At 34.3% G+C, this 20,287-nt stretch overlaps 1 protein-coding gene across 6 annotated transcripts in view; it reads right to left on the bottom strand.

Moving 5' to 3' along the window:
• The window catches only part of TRIQK (triple QxxK/R motif containing), a 97,128-nt gene that overhangs the window by 60,062 nt on the left and 16,779 nt on the right, over positions 1-20,287 (bottom strand). For 2 of the 6 annotated variants that reach the window (XM_011384393.2, XM_011384394.2), the window contains exon 2: positions 10,440-10,598. The exons of 2 other annotated variants lie outside the window; for them this stretch is intronic. The gene's annotated coding sequence lies outside the window, so the exon portion shown is untranslated. Of the gene's footprint in view, positions 1-8,756; positions 8,976-10,439; positions 10,599-12,849; positions 12,911-20,287 lie in introns of all 6 variants that reach the window. 2 more of the 6 variants (XM_023525589.1, XM_023525588.1) reach the window with 2 other exon arrangements.

The following is a 20,287-nucleotide window of genomic DNA, read 5'->3' as shown; positions in this document are numbered from 1 at the left end:
AGTATCCATCAACAAGTGAATGGATAAAGAAGTCAATATGTATATATATGTATATATGAAAGACTATCTCAGCCAAAACAGAATGAACTCTTGCCATCTCCAACAACATGGATGGACCAAGAGGGCGTTATGCTGAGTGAAATAAGTCAGACAGGAAAAGATAGATAGCATATGATTTTACCTATATGTGGAAACTAAAAAGCAGAATAAACAAACAAAATAGAAACAGAGAACAGTTTGATGGTTGCCAGATGGGAGGGGGTCAGGGGAATAGGTGAAAAAGGGGAAGAAATTAAGAAGTACAAATTGATAGTTACAAAATAGTCATGGGTATATGAAGTATAGCATAGAGACTATAGTCAATAATACTGTAATAATGATGTATGGTGTCAGATAAGTACTAGATTTATCACTTCATACGTTATAGAAATGTCAACTATAATTGAAAAATAAGAAATGATTCAAAAGAAAAAAATACTGGCACATTTATTCTTATCAAAGAGAAGAATGATAAGATCTGAGGAATATTTATTTCTGGCTGGCTTTTTTTCCACCCAGCACTACCCGAGAGGGAGCAAGGGAAGAAGGAGCTGAGGTGAGAAGCTCTCTCAAAGTCACACAGGATGCCCCATCCCTGAATGGAAGCATCGAAAAGACTAGGTCAAAGAGAAGAGAACCACCCTTATGGGGAAAACAGATGGCTATTCTGCCATGGTGCTTCCTTGATGTCTTAAGCAGTTTGACAGTACCCGTAGGAGGTAGGCAAAGAACTTTCTTTCCTCCAGATCTAGCAGACCATCACAAGGCCTTCACTGGCCTAAAGAGGAGGGTAGGAATCACTATTTCTAACAAAAGATGGCTTAATTATTTTTGACCAAGTTTTTTTCATGTAGCATACATTTCTACATGTATTATAAAGTGTACAGATGAGTATTTTATCAAGATAATAAAGTCACACATTCTGAACTTTGAAATTCATTATGAGGTAAGTACCATCTCACGGGGTTTAGACATTGAGAACTAGTATTAATAAGTAAATACTAGTTCCTTTATAGGGTGACTCTGAGGCAAGATTCTTCTGACAAAAATGTGCAGCTGTGCTCAAGTATGGCAGGTTAACTTTCTAATTTCAGTAATTAAATCATAAATGGCAACTGGATACATAATTCTAGTTTATTCATGGACACCACACCACTAAAAAAATCCTACTCATGAGTTAGCTTTTTATAATTAAAACAAAAAATATGTAGTTAGCTTTTATTTTATTTAAATATCACAATGAAACTATAAAGTAGATCCTGTTGTCATCCTACAGAGCAGGAAAGTAAGCTCAGAGAGGTGAGGAAGGCAGTCATCTGACTGTCAAGTCCAAGCATAGAACCCTCTATATGAGGAAGATGTGTTTGCCTTTGGTTTAAATATTGTTTAAGAGCACAAATTTATCATCATGATTTCTCTTTGTTTCTTAATCAAGAAGTACACGTCCTAATGTTTTAAAATAATTAAAATATGGAAAGAAATTATTGATTCAGATTATCATGGATGAGAGAATTCAATATGTCAGTTTTACAGAGTATTTTAAGAGAAATTAAGTTTTCTTTGTGCCACACACATAACAATCAAGTATGGCTTGATCTATAACATATGCATAAGTGAAAAATCAACTTTAATATAATTAACACCTCAACCACTGGGTGACTAATTGCTTTTATTAATATTTTTTTGTACCTAAGTAAACATTTCTGTCTGTTCTCACAAGTGACAAATAGGTAGATAGATATTCCTCTAACAAACTTTAGTACCTCTTTCATTGTTTAATCAATAAATAGGCTACAGAAAAACTAGCACCATTCTAAATTTGACACCAGGGATTTCTGAATAATGCAAATTAATGCCAATGAATAAATCTATATATTCCTACCCATGTAAACTACCACCCATTAAAGCACTTATTTGTGAGCCTTTGGAGAAAGTAGCATGATGATGCCCAGCTTTCCTTCTCAAGGTCATCTCTCTTTCCATGGAAGAAAAGTATGTGCACACTCTCCAGAGAGTTCCTTTGACAATGGAACAGGAAGTTGAGTTACTCCAAGATATATTTTGCCTTCTATAAAAGAAGGGAAGAGGTATGGGAAATGCATCCTTCACCCTGAACAAAGATGACTTTTCCCAGGGGTCATCTTAGCAAGTTTCAAAGGATGCCACACTCACACCTCATCAGAAGACTTACATATGAAACATCGGAGAGACTTTTAAATGCCTCTGATTAAAAAAAAGTAAAACCCTATTGTTTCATCATTCTCTTATATTGTTGGACCAAATTTTCTTAACATAGAATTAGTTGCTCTCTTGTACAAAAGAAGATATAATTATTGCAGCATTATTGGTTTTTCTTTTCCTAGAGAATGAAACAGCAACTTCTCAATTTGGCCTGAATCACTTAGTTGAACTTTCTCGTGAAAAGGAGAGCTAACATTCATTGAACATCTATCAAGTGCCAAACAACATACTGAGTTCTTTACACAATTATCTAATTTACTCTCACAATTACATGGTTAAGCAAGTATCTCCATTTTATAGATGAGAAAATTAAGGTTCAGAGAGTTCAAGCAATTTGCTCAGTGCCTGCCAACTGGTAAATGATGAATCCGGCCTAACCCACTGTCCAACCCTTGTAATCCATGATAAACCTTCACTCAGTGAAAGACTCATTTTGTTTCTTAATGGGAGATGAATGTCGTCCATTTTCTTTGTTATCTAAACATTTACTTTCTTCTTCTTTTAAACTATTCCTCACTTGCTAAGTTTTTGAAGAAAAATAAAGGCAAGAAAATAGAGGTTGCATTGCCCTGCCAATCTTCGGCTCTACATCTTCCATCACAGAGGTCATCTGTCCCCAGAAAGTCATAATAAAGAAAAAAAAAATGAAACAGAGGCAAGGACTAGAACTTTGAAGATGCTGATATTCTGTACATAATTTGACAACTCAAAATAATAACTCATTAGCAAATGGTACATCCAAGAGTGAGGCTGAAAAAAGAATCAGAAGCCAACAAACACACACATCAAGCCTTGAATTGCCAATTGTGAAGGCAGGTCTGTCTGTTTTCAATACTCATTCTAGTACTTTTAAGAAAGGCTTCTTTTCTCTCATGCATTTTCCCTCCCCTGCTGTGTCCCAGAAAGTCTTAAAAATACTAAATTGAATCTTATTCTCTGCAAAGTAGTTAGAATGCTCAGTTTTCGAAGACTATATCTGAGAGGACACTTTGTGAGAATGAGATTCCAACCTTGATTTCTAGGATACAAGAGCTAGAGCATCTTAAGGCTAGGCACTTTAAATTTTAATCACAAATAATGGGTATAATACTCATTTAAACATACCAAAACTCAATCTTTCCTTTCTTTCACTATCAAGTTTAATTCAACCAAAACCACTTCATCAAATAAATTTATGAAAGATAGATGAATGCAAAGAAACCACCTAAGAAATTTTGCTCCATAAGCAAAATTTGTCATACCAGGAATAAACTTCCCATCTTAGCAATGCTACATAGCACTCCTCAAGGAGTAAATTTGACCACTGACTTCTCAAGTATCTTACCTCCACCACCTATTTTGTCATTCTTGAAGAAATACATTATGACATATTTAGGACATGTCGGCGCTTACCTCTCTGTAAGTGAATAGCAAAATAGTTGTTAAAAGTTATTTTCTTCCATTCAGCTCTTGAGACTCTTGCTGGAACTTGAGTATCTCCCCAGAAGCCTCTCCCTTCACTTTCAGTCAAACATTAATCATCGACTAGTTTTATTGATTTTCTGGAACCATCAGATGTCAAAATATATTATTACATTTAATCCAGGAAAGAAATGGGTTTGTACCAAAAGAAATTAATTCATATCTAATACATCTCAAAATGAAGTTTCTGAATTTTAGAGTGTAGATAAGTAAATGAGAAGACAAGGAAAATTAAAGAGGAAAAACTTTCTGTGTATTCAACTATCTCTAGAGTGTGAGATCCATCGAAGACAGAATTTCATCTGCTTTCTGCATCACCCTCAACACTTAGCATAGTGTTGTTACAGAAAACTCAATTGACAAATATTTGAGTAGATTAGATTTCAAACATAGAGTGCAGGGTGCCATGTCTGAGCAATGACGTAGTTAACTTATAACCAGCTACAAGAAACATAGGAAATGACTCAGAAGGCACAACCAAACACACAATCTGGCTGCACCTGTTTCTGAGATCGTACTGTTCCCTTCAACGTCTTCATGAAGCAGCCAACAGTAGCCTTCACTCAAAACACAAACCAAGTTCTTTGGGGAGGATAGACTGTTCTATGATGTGACCATTGTCTGTCCTGTAAGCTGGATCCAGGCTAGAACAGAGGTTGCTTTCAGCAAACCCCCCTTAGAGACTGTCTGATCATAATTGATGTTCATTCTGACATAAATCAGCTCCCCTCCCTTACCTCCTTCTATGTGCTGGTTCCTGAAACAGGTTATTGTCCTGACCTGGTCAAGCATGTAATTTCCCATTCCTGGTAGTATTCACTTACTATTACCTGTGACTGTCCCCTGTTCCCCACCTTTTTATCCTATATAATTCATTGGCACCTGCCAAGCTGTACAGGGATCCATTTCATCTTGCAGCCACCTAAGATGTGACTCATATGTAAGTTTCCCTTTATAAACTCTATTAATTACCAGCCTCTTTCTTTAGTCATTCCCAGCCCTCAACTTCTAGAAGGAGACTCAGTCTTGGGGCTTTTTCCTGGCTCTGTGTATGAACGTGCTTTTTCTCACAACTCTGTGAATGAATTTACCTAAGAGCAAGTTACTTTTTCCACTCAAAGTGAGATTTCCGATTAAAAAATAAAAGCCAATAGCTCCAGATTTCTTAAGTCAAGGCCTCTTTTAGACTGATTTCTGATTCCCACCCCTCAGTCACTCTGAGAATCCACACTAAAGATGAGAATCAATGTTATTTTTGTGTCAAATGTGTTAGACTTTACTGTGTTTTTTCTGATATTCATTTCTGGGCTTCTCCTGAGCTGTGCTGTGTTTTCCATTTGCCTCAAGTGTGCACCTAGTGCAAAGCTCGAGAGCACTGTCCAAATGGGCTTCCTCCTTCTCAGCTTCCCTGAGATGACTTCATAATTGCTCTATGGCTCATTTATCTTGGGGACCCTGAGAGTGAAACCACCTAGTTGCATATCAAGTGGTTAGCACACTCGGTGGACCAGGAGGTCCAGGAAAGACCCTTCTTCCTTTGTCTTACTGCCAACGTAATTATGTTTGGGGAAATGAGGTCAGTGAGGCTAAGTAATTTTCAAATTCTTAATACCTCTGCCTTCTCATTAGCTGAATAAAATGACCTTGTTCTATAAAATTAAACACACAAAATCACTTGTGTGTTTTACTTCCTGGAATCATTGAAAAGCATCTCATGGTATTGCTCTGAAAAGAGTTTGTTTCTTCTTTGGAAACTTTTTAATAATGCATGTAAAAAGTGCTTTTAAATCTATAAATTTTTAAATGCATATATATATATATATATATATATATGTATGTGTGTGTATATATATATATATATATATGTATATCATAGTATATAACAGCTATAAGAACAAAGAAAGTTAATTTCCAGGTGAAAAAGATGCTCTGGGTAGAATGAAAATAACTAAAATATCAAAATGGAAAATTAAAAAGTGGTTTATTTAATAACATAGTCTCTTACTGAAAATCTACTAGAACACATAGAATACATTGATGATATGAAAATTATGAGTAAATTATTTCTCAAGTGTGATATATCTAGGAAATAGATCATTGAAACAAAAAGTAATATCATCACAGCATACAAACAGAAAATTCACATATAGAAGCAAAAGAAAATCACAGTTTACACTGCATTCGTTTTTAAAATCAACATCGTTTTTGCACATTCTAAAGATTTTACCCCCTAAATATAGAAAGAAAAACAAGCCAGGGCTTTAATATAATATTTTTTCCCAACCTGGAACAGCTGCAAAAAACAAATCTTGCTGGAGATAAGTTTGGTTATAAATACCAACATTCCCTTTAAATAAAGGAGTCCAGTTTTCATACCATCTGCCTCTTTCTAAAAGGGAAAAAATATGAAAAACATAAACCAGAATATTCTCTTTCAAATAAGGCATTTAAAAATGAATGTGGTAAGAAGGCTACGAACAACTCTAAGCCCCTACCTTTGAATTTGTCCTGTTTAGCTTTGATAAGACGCTCATACATATTTTTGAGTACATAATTCTCCAGAACAGTTACATTAACTTAAAATATCTATGTGTTATGTTTAATTATTATACTTAATTAAATACATATTATTGTTAATTAAAAATACTTTGAATTTTAAAATATTAGTATAAACTATCTTCTATAAGAATATGAAATTGATAAAGGGTAGGTTAACTCTTCCCTACTTTAACTTGTTTCCTTTATGGTTCTGTCACTTTTTAGTTGACCAAGCTAAGCTCTTAACCATTTTTTAAATGGGTACAGTAATAATTTAAAGGTTAAATTAAATAGCTAATTCAGATGAACTACTTAACGTGGTGTTTCCCACATAGTAAGTAGTCAATAAATGTTATTAGTATCATTACATCATGCTGGTTTTAATAAATAAGTTACTCACTGTTGAAGCAACACACAATCTAAATAATTTTTTTAGACAAAAATAACAACCTAAACCTGATGACCTCAACTCATTAAAGTAGTTAATGAATTCCCTTATATTTAAGGTTCTTAGAGTATAAGAATGGTCTCATAATATACTAAGCTTATACTAATTTAATTACCTATAAATTGTACAGTTTCTGTCATTTGGTCTCCGAACCAAATTGTATCATCAGCTAAGTAGCTTCAATAAAAGTATATTTGGATAATTTTTAAGAGGCCAAATTACATGTGCTGTCATTTTGTCAACAAGCATTGGAAAATATATATATAAATTAGTACTCAAAAATATTTACTTTCTGAAATGAAAGTCTTCTGAATAACAACAAAATAAATTTAAACACTAGTTCCTATTTTTCAAATTGACAACTGAGTTTCTAATCTATATCAGACGTCCCAAGTTATCTTCCAGTCTAAGTAAAGAATCTTGTTAAATCAACCTTTCCATTTTTTTTTGTTATTCTCTCTTCCAGAGTTATATGCTTTTAATATTATTTCTATTGAGTCTATTATATCATAATTTTTCATATATCCACCACATGCGTTGAGCAGGTCAGTACAGTTCTTTCTACTAAAGCAGTACTCTGACATTAGATAAAACTGGTACTGTCAGCAAGGTCTCAAAAGTTTAATTTGCAATAACAAATTTAGCATACCAAATGTTTAAAATAACCTTGGGCCTAACACTCAATGGTAAAAAAGAAACACGATTTTAGAATATACTTTAAATTATAGTACTTTCCCAACAATGCCTTCAAAAATCCTTTTTAAGAAAAATATCATTAAGTATTCCAATCACTTTTCTATTTTTTTTTTGAAAATTAAACTTGACAGTAACATTATACTACTTTATTTAAAATTCTATCATAAAAAAATATTTTATAAAAGCACTGGACGACTATTTCACTAGTTTTAAGAATTTTCCCTCTGTTATTGAAATCATCACATTAGCCAAACTTTTGGGGCAGGGGCTAGATTATATCTAATGAATCCCTTTAATGGAAACAGTATACACAAAATTCTTTTAAAGCATATATCTTAAAATTATTGCTGAACTCTAGAAAAGGTAAAGAAAAAAGCAAATGAGTTTCCCAATTCAATTTTGAAGTAAAATTTGTAATCTGATTTTTACAAGGGCATAATACTGTCCAGAAACTTCTCTGCCCCAAGTCTGCAGAATCTCCCATTTGACTCAGTCATCATTCCAGCTTATAGAGCTCTCTTGGAATCTTCCACACATCATCATTGTAGTCTGAGTACATGAGCTTGTCTCCCATCACAACGAGAATAGAGATCATTATATACAAATCATTCATCTAAAAGCTTCTTCTAATTCACTCTCTTACACACACCAACACAAACATTTAGATACATATCAAACACACACAAATACACACACACACACACATATGCTCAGACACAAACATTGTCCATACCAGTACCTCCACTTTGATCTCAGTGTAAGAAGTGTCCTGTTTCCTGCCAAGACTTCCTCTTTACCCAGGAACCCACCCCATACATACTTTCCCTACCTTTTTATCTTTTGTTTCCCTTCTTTTCTATCTCTTCTGTCATTGCCCTCTTTTGGAGGAGGGGATGGGGGTCTCATTGGCCTTACTGCATTAGCATTATTATAGGTCTTTCTGTCTCCAATCTTCTTCCGCTCAAAACCATCCCCCACCTTGCCTGCAGAATAATCTCTCACAAATAAAATTTAATCAAGAAATTCTCCTGAAGTATATTGTATCATTCAATGCTTCCCAATGTACTTTAGGATGGAGTTTTATTTCCATAGTCTGATTTAATCTAACTCATGTCTTCCCTCCAATTTCTTCACTTGTCTTTATCCCTCACACATGCTATGTTTCAATTACTTTGAATTACATGCAGTTCCCTAAAATTAAACTACATAACAGCTTACTGCCTTTGCCCATGCTCTTTCTTTCTCTGAAAATGCTTTCAAATAGTTCTTTACCTGGATATCTTAAACTCCTTTAAAACAATAGAAAGGTATGTCAGTCATTAATTCTACTCACATATCTTCCAATTTTCCTTCTCCTTGGGTAAAAGGCAGTATTGCACTTCACAGTGCCCTATTTGAAATCAAGCAATTCGCTTTGACCAATGAAACTCTAAATGCAAGTGCTTAATTAGCCACTCTTTCTTCCCATTGCTGCAGTGATCATGGATCCAGATGAAGTCTTTGATGTCTTGAGTCACAGAGCTTTTCTACAAACTCATTTTGAATATGTAGTCTATGTAAGAAATAAACATTTGTGTTAAGACACTGAAAATTGGTCTTGTTTGTTCCTACAGCATAGCCTAGGCTATTCTAACTAATACAAAGTGTGACCTTTTTCAGGAAGACTTTCATGAGCCCAACACAGTCTGATTCAAATGTTTCTTCTCAAAGTGATGATAGTATTTATTCATACTCTTATCATAACACAACAGTGTAGTAAGATGGCTGCTGTAATTATCCATCTCCCTTTAAATTGTACTTCTGAGGGAAGGAACTGGGTATTTCATCACTGTATCCTTGTCACCTATAACAGTGCCTAGACATGGTAAATGCTAAATTAATTGTTCATTCATTCATCCATTTACTCATTCACTCATCAAGGGCCAGATGTAGAGTAAAACCAGAGCAAACAAAAAATACTGTCCTCACAGGAAGTAACATTCTTGTGAAGAATTATGACAATAAGCAAGAAGAATGTGTATAACATATATAGTTTATCAGATAGTGGTAAATGGCTAAGTAGAAAATACAGAGCCAGGATATTTAGATGATGAGCATGTAAGACCTCTTTTAGAAGGTTACCTTTTAATGAAATCTCAAAGTACATCAACTGTCCATGCAGATATCTGGGAATATCAATTCAGCAGAGAGAATACTGCAAAAACCCTGAAATGGGAACATGCCTGCCATGTTCAAAAAACAACAGAGGAACCAGTATAGCTGAGCACGTGAGTGCTTAGAGATGAGATTGGAGAGGTACCAAGGAGAGGCCAAATCTCTTAGACACATGTAGGCCAGTTTAAGAGCTTTTATCTTTTATCCTGAGTGAAATGGGGAGACACTGATAAATTCTGAGTGAGGGGTAGAAGATGACAGTAGAAGATAAGGTCAGAGATATAATGGAGGCCCATAGTCTTTCATGTTATGATATATTTCCTCTCCTCACAATACATGTGAAACAAAAATGTACCAATTAATCAAGAAAGATCCACATAAAATATCAATTATTCAACATTATGTCTAATGTTAAATAATGTTGAATAACTGATATTTTATGAGTATCTTAATCTGTTTATTACTTACTATGCTGGGATATTGATTACAACCAATATATAATCACCAAAATATAGTAATTTACCAAAGTACATGGTGTATCAAACATCAAGAGAGATCAAGTAATTAATGTAGCAACAAATCCTAGTAGATGATTAATAATACTAAACAATCTAAACAATCTGACAAATAAGTCAGATAAAGACTTATAGCTCTGTGGATATTGCTTAAGTTACTTGGATTTGCCCAAATACCACAAAATAATAAAAGAAAAATCATCTCCCCATTGCTATACTGCCTTCCTTAAAAACAGCATTCTGAACCCAATTTCATTGCCAAAAACAAACCAAAACAAGAAAACAAAGTGAAAGAAAATAAACCAGTCAAAAAAACCTTTGCCAAATGTTAAATAAAATAAACACACCTTGTGTTGTGTCCTTGATGCTGCCAAGTTTGAACTGTGGAAAACTGCCAAGGGGTAAGACGCTTCCAAAGGCAAGATCTTTACTGAGGAAACTGTGCTTGCATTCCTGGCAAATTCAATTCCAGATACCAAAACAGTATTCTTGGTTTCTTTTTCTTACTGGAATTCAAAATTTAATATGAAATATTAAGTGAATGATCTGCAGTTCCCTAATTGTCCACAAAATGAAATCTCTGGTAGCATTTTCCAAAAGATTTCTTGGTTTGCTAATTCTGTTTTATGTTCAATTAAGTTTCTATGGCCAAATAAACGTGAAAAATGTTGCATACTATGCCACTCTTTTCACAAGACACACTTTCATCAAAAGGCTCTGAGAAGTTCTGTAATAGAAAATCTCAAGTTTATTTAAGTGAAGATGCCTTTTCCACTATAATAAATAGTAACATTATTTTTGCATATTACACTTTCAGAATTGTTCCCTGTATAGCAAATATCAGAAAAATAGAGATGTTTCTACTGTATGTTAGAGTCCAATATGAATGTAAAGAGACTGATATGAATTTATTTCCTGTTATTACAACTTAAAGAGTTGACCTATAAAAATAATTACATTTATTCAACCATATACTTTTCAGAATATATTAATTTCTAAACAAAATGCTCATTTAAAAGCAACAAGGAAAACAATCAAATAATGTATGATTTATTAATTTTTGTTTGGTAAATATTTACTAAATAACTATTATGTGCCAGCCACTGAACTTATTTCTAGTTTTATGCTACAATTGTTCTCACTTAGATAACAGTATCAAATTTAAATAGTTCCAAACACTGTCCAAAAATAATAATAATAATAATACCAACTCAAAATTTAACTCCAAATATTTGAAAACAAAAGTTTCACTAATTCAAATCATATCATTAAAAATCAGCTTACAATTTGTAGGCTATTTGTAAATAGTGATAATAATCCAGGTCAAGTATCAAAATATGAAAATATAGTCTTCTTTTCAAAATGGCGCTGCAAAAGAATAAAATCGAACTCCTTCTTCACACCATATACAAAAATTAACTAAAAAAATCAACTCAAAGAATCATAGACCTAAATGCAAAGGTTGAGACTACAAAATGCTTAGAAGAAAATACAGGAGTAAAACTTCATAACCTTAGGTTAGGCAATAGTTTCTTACATACAACACCAAAGCATAAGGAATAAAATTTAAAAATAGATAAACTGAATTTCATCAGTGAAGAAGAAAATAAACATATATAACAAAGTGAAAAGACAAACCACAGAGTGGGAGAAAGTATTTGCAAATCATATATCTGATAAGGATCTTATACCCAGAATATATGAAGAACACTTAAAACTCAATAGTAAAATACAAATAACACAATGAAAAATATGGGGAAAGAATCTGAACAGAAATACAAATTGCCAATAAGTACATAAAAAGATATTCAACATCATCAGTCATTAGGCAAATTCAAATCAAAACCGCCATGAGTGGTTGGCAAGGATGTGGAGAAACTAGAACTTTCATACATAGCTGGTGGGAAAGTAAAATGGTGCAACCATTTTGGAAAACAGTTTGGCAAGTCCTTAAAAAATACAAACATAGAATGACAATATGACCCAGCAATCCCACTCCTAGGTATATACCCAAGATAAACGGAAACATGTCCACATAAAAACTTATACACAAATGTTCATAACAGCATTATGTTTATAGCCAAAAAGTGAGAAAAATCCATGATGAATAGATAAAAATTTATGGTATATTTACATAATGAAATATTATTCAGCTATAAAAAAGAATGAAATATTGATACACATTACGACATGGATTAACCTTGAAAACATTATGCTAAGTGAAAGAAGCCAGTCACAAAAGTCAAATTAATGCATCATTCTTATAGTCTCTTTATATGAAATGTTCAGAATCGGAATATCTATAGAGATATAAAATAGATTAACGGTTGCTTAAGGCTAAGTAAGGGTTGGGGCAGAAGAGATGGGGAGTGACTGATAATGGGTGTGGGGTTTCTTTCTGAGGTGATTAACATATTCTAAAATTAGATTGTGGTGATGACTGCACAAGTCGGTGAATATACTAAAAACCATTGAATTGTACACTTTAAAGTGATAAATTTTATGGTTGCAAATTACGTTTCAATAAGCCTATTATTAAGAGGGTCATAATAATATAGGTCTACAGTCCTTATCTAAAATATTTGGCCCAGTGTGTCTTGGAAGTTTAAAATTATAAAAGTAATATGTTCTGTCTACAATGAAACCTAACTGGAAAAACTAAATTGCCTAATATTTAAGTGTTTTTCCAAGTATGTACAGATAACAAGAAAAAAGAATAGCAATTTGAACTCAAATCTATCTAATCACAGAGCTTACACAATTTTCTCTACAAGGAAGAATGTGTTCAGATCATCCAGCTGGGACATAGGCTTTCTCTCTGTAAAATGGAAAAAAAAAGGAAAAAAATATATATATATAAGCCATATATATGTATATATACATACATATATATATATATTGCAGAGATTACTATAAGGATGAAATGAGATCATTTTTAAGAAAATAATGTGTCAAATATAAAGGTTTACATAAATTTGAGATAAAATCTATATAGGAAACTACTTTCACTATGTACCTAAACCAAGATTTAAAATAGAATATGATTTTAGTCAATATGGGCATTCAAAACAAGTATGTTAATGTTTTTAAAAGAAATGATAAACATTAATTTAAACATTGTTTTTTTAACACCTAAGGAAAGAAAATTCAAGTATGCTCAAGTAGTCTATAACAACTAAACTTCCATCATCTTGAGTTTTCATAAAGTTTTAATAAGCCACATGTAAAAGTGGTACAGTGTGTAAACCTACACATTATGTTTGGTTCTAAAACAATTCTCTCTACACAAAACCCAGATAGATTATTCTTTTACATTGTGGATAACTCCTTAAACCTTTGAAAATTTAAAATTACTTCAGGGTCTAGTCAAGATGTAAACGGTGTGCATGCCTCCTCTCATGACTGCATTAAAATTACAACTAAATTATGAAACAGTCAACCTGGAGAATGATCTGAAGACTAGCTGAGCAGAACTCCTATAACTGGAGATATAAATAGGAGACTACATTGAGACTTGTAAGATGGGCGGAAACACAAACAGGGCTGGTCCCACACTCACATGTGGTAGTTGAGCATCCAGAGATATATCTTTGCTGTGGAGGTCCCCCTGGAGGAGCGAGGGGCCCTAGCTTCATTCCAGGACTTCCCAGCTCAAAGTTCCAGTGCCAGGAATAAGAGTACCCAAAAAATCTGGCTGTGAAAATCAGTGGGGATTCCAGCTGTCCAGGTAAAACAGAAAGTAGCTGGAAACCAATATGCCCTCTTTTAAAAGCCCTCATACTGACTCAATTGCTTGCAGCTCCTAACACTGGACTCTAGCAAAAGTACAGCAGCTTAGGAGATACCATAGAAATGCAGGAAAAGACTAAGATGTGTAGCTTCAGAGCAAGGACTGGAGGGACAACCACCATTGCCCACCTGTTAAGCCCTCTTCTGATGTAGCCTGCAGGTGAGCACCATCTTGCCTCTGTTGAGCCCCTCCACCCACACAAACACAAGGTCAAAACTGAATGTGTATTGGCCTAGTGAAATCCAGTCTCTCTACCCTGGAGATCCCACACAACTTGCAAAATGCTTAAGGCAATTCCCTTACTAAGCAACCAGTCCCACACTGTGCTCTCAGCAGGAGGCATGTTCAACAGCAATCAATAGGTCTCAGCTCATGTACCTCAGTGATGGGCAAGCCTAGGCAGTGCTGTTGTATTTCTTCAATAAATCTCAGGCGGTCTACAGGCCAGAGGCAGGCAGAGGTTTGCCTCACTGTGAGGGAGATGTTTGCGAGTAGCCACAGGCTTGGCGCTGGCAACAATCTGCACTAATCTGGGAAAAAGGACTTGATCTACCATGGTAACTCTCTAAGACTCCGCTTCATCCAAATCTGGTACACCCTGGGGCTCATTCAGCTGCTGAGCCTTACTGACAGTGGACAAGCAGCTTCAGGTCTGGGGAGTACTCTGAGCCTTTTGTTAGCTGACCCATGTCAGGTACTGGTGGCAAATGACCTCAGTTAACTGCATGGCCTCTCCCACATGCCTCCAGGTCCAGCTCAGGCAGCAAATAAACATGAATAGCTTTGTAACACCTACCAGGTAGCTCCAAGCCAGTCACTGGCAGCGGCACACCTTGGCCTACACAGAAGCCCATCCTAAAGTGCTCTAAAACCAACACACAGGGAGGCTGTCCTTATACCTCAACAGATTATCAATCACCTGATTAGCCCCATAAGCAGCACACACAAAAGGTGGTCTCAACAGGCACACAAGCCCACTGGAGTAAAGCCCACTCTGTGGGGTCATCACACAGCAGTTCCAATGCTGTGGGCATGGACAAGCCTCACGGCCAGTCAGTAAGAGTGTCAAACTTACTTACTGAGGTGTCAACAGCAACCAAGGCTCAACTACAACAGTAAGGCATACGCAACCACACAAGGGTCACTCCTGGAACACCTGACACAGGTGATAAGAGAGACTATGCCACTGGGCCACTAGGACACCTACTACATAAGGCTACCCAGCTAAGACTAGGAGACACAGCAGATCTACCTAATACATAAAAACACAGAGAGAAAGCCAAAATGAAAAAAACAGAGAGACATGTCTCAAATGAAAGAATAGGAGAAAAAAATGAAATGGAAGCAATCAACCTACAGATACAGAGTTCAAACACTGGTTATAAGGATGCCCGATGAACTTAGAGGAAGAACAGATCATCTTAGCAAGAATTTCAACAAAGAGGTAGTAAGCATTAAAAAAAAATAAATAAAAATAAAAATAGAGAACATAAAAAAAGAACCAGTCAGAAATGAAGACTACAGTAACTAAAATGAAGAATGCTCTAAAAGGAATCAACAGTAAATTAAGTGAGAGAGGACTAAATCAGAGATATGGAAGACAAAGTAGCAGAACACATCGAATCGGAAGAGAAAAAAAAAAGAAAAAAATTTAGGATGGTTTAAGGGTCCCCTGGGACATCAAGCATAACAACATTTACATCATAGGGGTATCAGAAGGAGAAGAAAGAGAACAAGACTGAGAATCTATTTGAAAAAACTTATGACAGCAAACTTTCCTAACCTGTCAAAGAAAACAGACATACAAGCCCAGGAAGCACAGAGTCCCAAACAAGATGAGCCTCTTTAGAGGCCCACACCAAGACACATCATAATTAAAATGCCAAAGATTAAAGAAAAAGAGAGAATTCTAAAAACAGCAAGAGAAAGGCAGCTAGTTACTTACAATGGGACTCCATAAGACTGTCAGCTGATTTCTCAACAGAAACTTTGGAGGCCAGAATGGATGGGCATGAAATATTCCAAATGATGAAAAGCAAGGACCTACAATCAAGACTATTCTACTCAGAAAGGCTATCAATTAAAACTGAAGGTGAGATAAAGAGCTTCCCATATAGGACGAAGCTAAAAGAATGCACCACTACCAAGCTAGTATTGCAAGAAATTTTGAAGAAACTCCTTTAAGAAGAAGGGGAAGAAAAAATAACATAAATATGAAAAACAAAGTAGCAATAACTATGTACCTATCAATAATCACTTTAAATGTAGTGATTAAATTGGATCAAATGTTCCAATCAAACAACATACAGTAGACGAATGGATAAAAAACAAGACCCAGACACATATTGTCTACAAAAGACCCATTTCTAATGGAAGACACACACAGGCTGAAAGTAAAGGGATGGGAAAAGATATTTCATGAAAATGGAAATGAAAATAAAAAGCTGGGGTAGCGATACATATATCAGACAAAATAGACTTTAACCCATTTCCCATTTGCCCCAAGAATACACACCGGTGGCGCTTATGGCTGCAATGTTTACCCCAAGATAACTCACAGATTACAGTCCTAACCTTACCCCAAAATTTGCCGGGAAATATCTCACTTTTATTATTATTTTCACATCACTGTACTATATCAATAGTCATCGGAAACAAATGACATTATTCTATTTACAATATTCTGTTTTTAGTAGTGGTATTTCCATTTACAAAATATAGTAATTCTCGATTGCCGAAAATGTCAAATTCTAGAAAATGTAGCATTCCTACGTGTAATGTTAAATTAACATTGGCAGAGAGCTGCATTTTTTTTTTTCTTAAATGGGAAAAAGGTTTAAAAAAAGCTATAATATAAAGACTATAAGGGACAAAGAAGGGCATTATAGTGATAAAGGGATCAATCCAACAAGAAGATATAACTCTAATAAACATTTATGCACCCAACATATGAATACACACACACATACACACACACACACACACATATATATATAAAAGCAAAAGCAAATACTGACCAATATAAAGGAGATCGCCAGTAATACAGTCATTGCAGAGTACGTTAACACCCCATTGACATCAATGGACAGATCTTCCAGACAGGAAATCAACAAGGAAACAGTAGCCATAAATTACACACTAGATCAGATAGATTTAATTGATATTTTAAGAGTGTTTTACTCCAAAGCAGCAGAATATACATTCTTTTCAAGTGCCCATAGAACAATTCCCAAGATAGAACACATGTTTCGCCATGAAACAACACTCAGTAAATTTAAGAAGTTTGAAATCATATTAAGTGTCTTCTCAGACTACAATGGTATAATGCTAATAATCAATTACAAAGAAAAAAATGAAAAAATACACTACACATGGAGGCTAAATAACATGCTACTAAACTATGAATGAGTTAACAATGAGATCATGAAGAAATCAAAAGATATCTGGAGAAAAATGAAAACACAACTACTCAAAATATATGGGACACAGGAAAACAGTCCTAAGAAAGAAATTCAGAGCAATAGAGGCCTATCTCAAGAAACAAAAAAATCTCAAATAAACAATCTAACCCTAATCTAGCTAAATGAACTAGAAAAGTACAACAAAAAGGCCCAAAGTGAGAAGAAAAGATAATAAAGATCAGAATGAAAATAAACACAAAATAATTGCATCATTTCAAAAAATAATACAAAAGATCAATAAAATCAAGAGCTTGATCTTTGAAATGATAAAATTATTTAAACAGATAGATCAAGAAAGATGGAGGACATAAATAAATAAAATCAGAAATGAAAGAGAAGTGACAACTGAATTCACAGAAATACAAAGGATTATTAAAAAAAAAAAATACTATGAGCCATTGTATGCCAACAAATTGGACAATCTGGAAGAAATGGATACATTCCTAAAAACATACAATCTCCCGAAACTGAGTCAAGAAGTAACAGAAAATCTGAACCAACCAATTACTACTAATGAAATAGAATCAGTAATCAAAACACTCCCAACAAATAAAGGGCCTGGACCGGACAGCTTCATAGGTGAATTTCACTAAACCTTCAAAAAAGAATTAACACCTGTTCTTCTCAAACTTTTCTAAAAAATTTAGGAGGAAAGCCTCCCAAGCTCATTTTATGAGGCCACCATTACTCTGATTCTAAAACCAGACAAAGACAATTCAAAAAATAAAATTATATGCCAATATCCCTGATGAACCCTGATACAAAAATCCACAACAAAATACTAGCAAATCGAATTCAGCAATAAATTGAAAAGATCATATACCATGATTAAGTAGGATTTATTCCTGATAGGCATAGTTGGTAAATATCCACAAGTCAATTAATGTGATATACTTACTACATTAACAAACTGACAGATAAACATTATATGATCATATCAATAGATGCAGAAAAGGCCTTTGACAAAATCCAGCATCTATATGTGATAAAAAAAATAATAATAAAACCTCTCAGCAAAGTGGGAAGAGAAAATATACTTCAATGTAATAAAGGCCAGATATGATAAATCCACAGATAAGATCACACTCAATGGGAAAAGCTAAAAGTGTTTTCCCTAAGATCAGGAACAAGACAAAGAAGTCCACTTTAACCACTTTTATTCAACATAGTATTGGAAGTTCTAGTCACAGTGATCAGACAAGGAAAAGAAATAAAAGGCATCTAAATTGGAAAGAAAAAAGAAGAACTGTCATTATTGCAGAAGACATAATGCTATGTATAGAGAACCCTAAAGATTCCACCAAAAAATTGTTACAGATGATAAATGAATTCTGTAAAATAGCAGGTTACAAAATTATATTAAGAAATCAGTTGCATTTTTATACACCAGTGATGAACTATCAGAGATATTAAGAAAACAATCCCATTTATAATTGCATCAAAAAATAAATGAATGAATAAAAAGTATAGGAATATATTTAACAAAGGAGGTAAAAGATTTGTTCTCAGAAAATTGTAAGTCATTGAAAAGCAAAATTAAAGAAGATATAAATAAATGGAAGCATATACAGTGCTCATCAGTAGGAAAAATCAATGTCATTAAAATGGCCATACTATCCAAAGCAATCTATATAGATCGATACAATCCCTAACAAAATACCAATGACATTTTTTACTAAATAGGAAAAAAATATCTTAAAATTTATATGGAACCATAAGAGACCCAGAATAGACATGATGATCTTGAGAAAGAAGAACGAATTTAGAAGTATCACACTACCTGGTAGCAAACAAAGCTATAATAATGAAAACAGCATGGTATTGGCATAAAAATAGACATATCGATCAATGAAACAAAATAGAGAGCCCAGAAATAAATCCATACCTATATGGTCATTTAATCTATGACAAAGGAGGCAAGAATATACAATGGGGTAAAGACAGTCTAGTCAATAAATGGTGTTGGGAAAACAGGACTGTTACATGCAAAAAATGAAACTGGACCACCTTCTTACACTATATACAAGAATAAACTCAGACATCAGAAACATGGCGGAGTGAGAGATGTCCCCAGATTTCTCCCCTTGAAACAACAATAAAAAGAACATCTAAAACTCAACAAAAAACAACCAACCTGCATACCAGCATGTCTGAGCAAGGGAAAAGCGCATAAAAGCTACCACAGGAATTGAAAAGACAACTAGATCGGCAGAATGAGTTTTAGCAAGAAGAATGAAAACCTCAAAAAGAACCAAATAGAATTTCTGGATATGAAGAACACACTGAAAGAGATGAAAAATTAAATAGTAAGCTTGAGAAGTAGAGTCAACCAAATGGAAGAAAGGATCAGTGACATCGAAGACAGAAATCTAGAAATATATCAGAAAGAAGAAGAATGAAACTGAAGAATGAAAACTAATGAAACAGAAATACAAGAACTAGCTGATACCATAAGGAAAGGAAACAATAATGGGCTTTCTCGAAGGAGAGGAAAAGGAGCAAGGACTGAAAAGCATTTTCAGAAAAATAGTGGACGAGAATTTCCCAAACCTAAGGAATGAACTAGAACTTGGAATTCAAGAAGTCAACAGACATCCAATTATCTCAACCCAAAAAGGCCTTCTCCAAGACACATTTTATTAAAATTATCAAAAATCAAAGACAAAGAATTCTCAGAGTAGCCAGGGAAAAGAAGACGGTAATCTATAAAGGAAAACCCATTAGATTATCATTGAACTTCTCAGCATAAACCTTACAAGCCAGAAAGGAGTGGAATCAAATATTCAAAATATTAAGTGAAAGGAACTACCAGCCAAGAATAATATATCCTTTAGATATGGAGAAATAAAGACCTTTCCAGACATTCAAAAATTGAGGGAACTCTCCACTATGAGGCCTGGATTTCAGAAAATACTGAAAGGGGTCAGCACACCTAAAACAAAAT

Source organism: Pteropus vampyrus, unplaced genomic scaffold, assembly GCF_000151845.1.
Source record: "Pteropus vampyrus isolate Shadow unplaced genomic scaffold, Pvam_2.0 Scaffold572, whole genome shotgun sequence".
Classification (NCBI taxonomy): Eukaryota; Metazoa; Chordata; class Mammalia; order Chiroptera; family Pteropodidae; genus Pteropus; species Pteropus vampyrus.
Note: the sequence above shows the minus strand (reverse complement) of the source record. Positions and strands in the feature narration are given on the sequence as shown.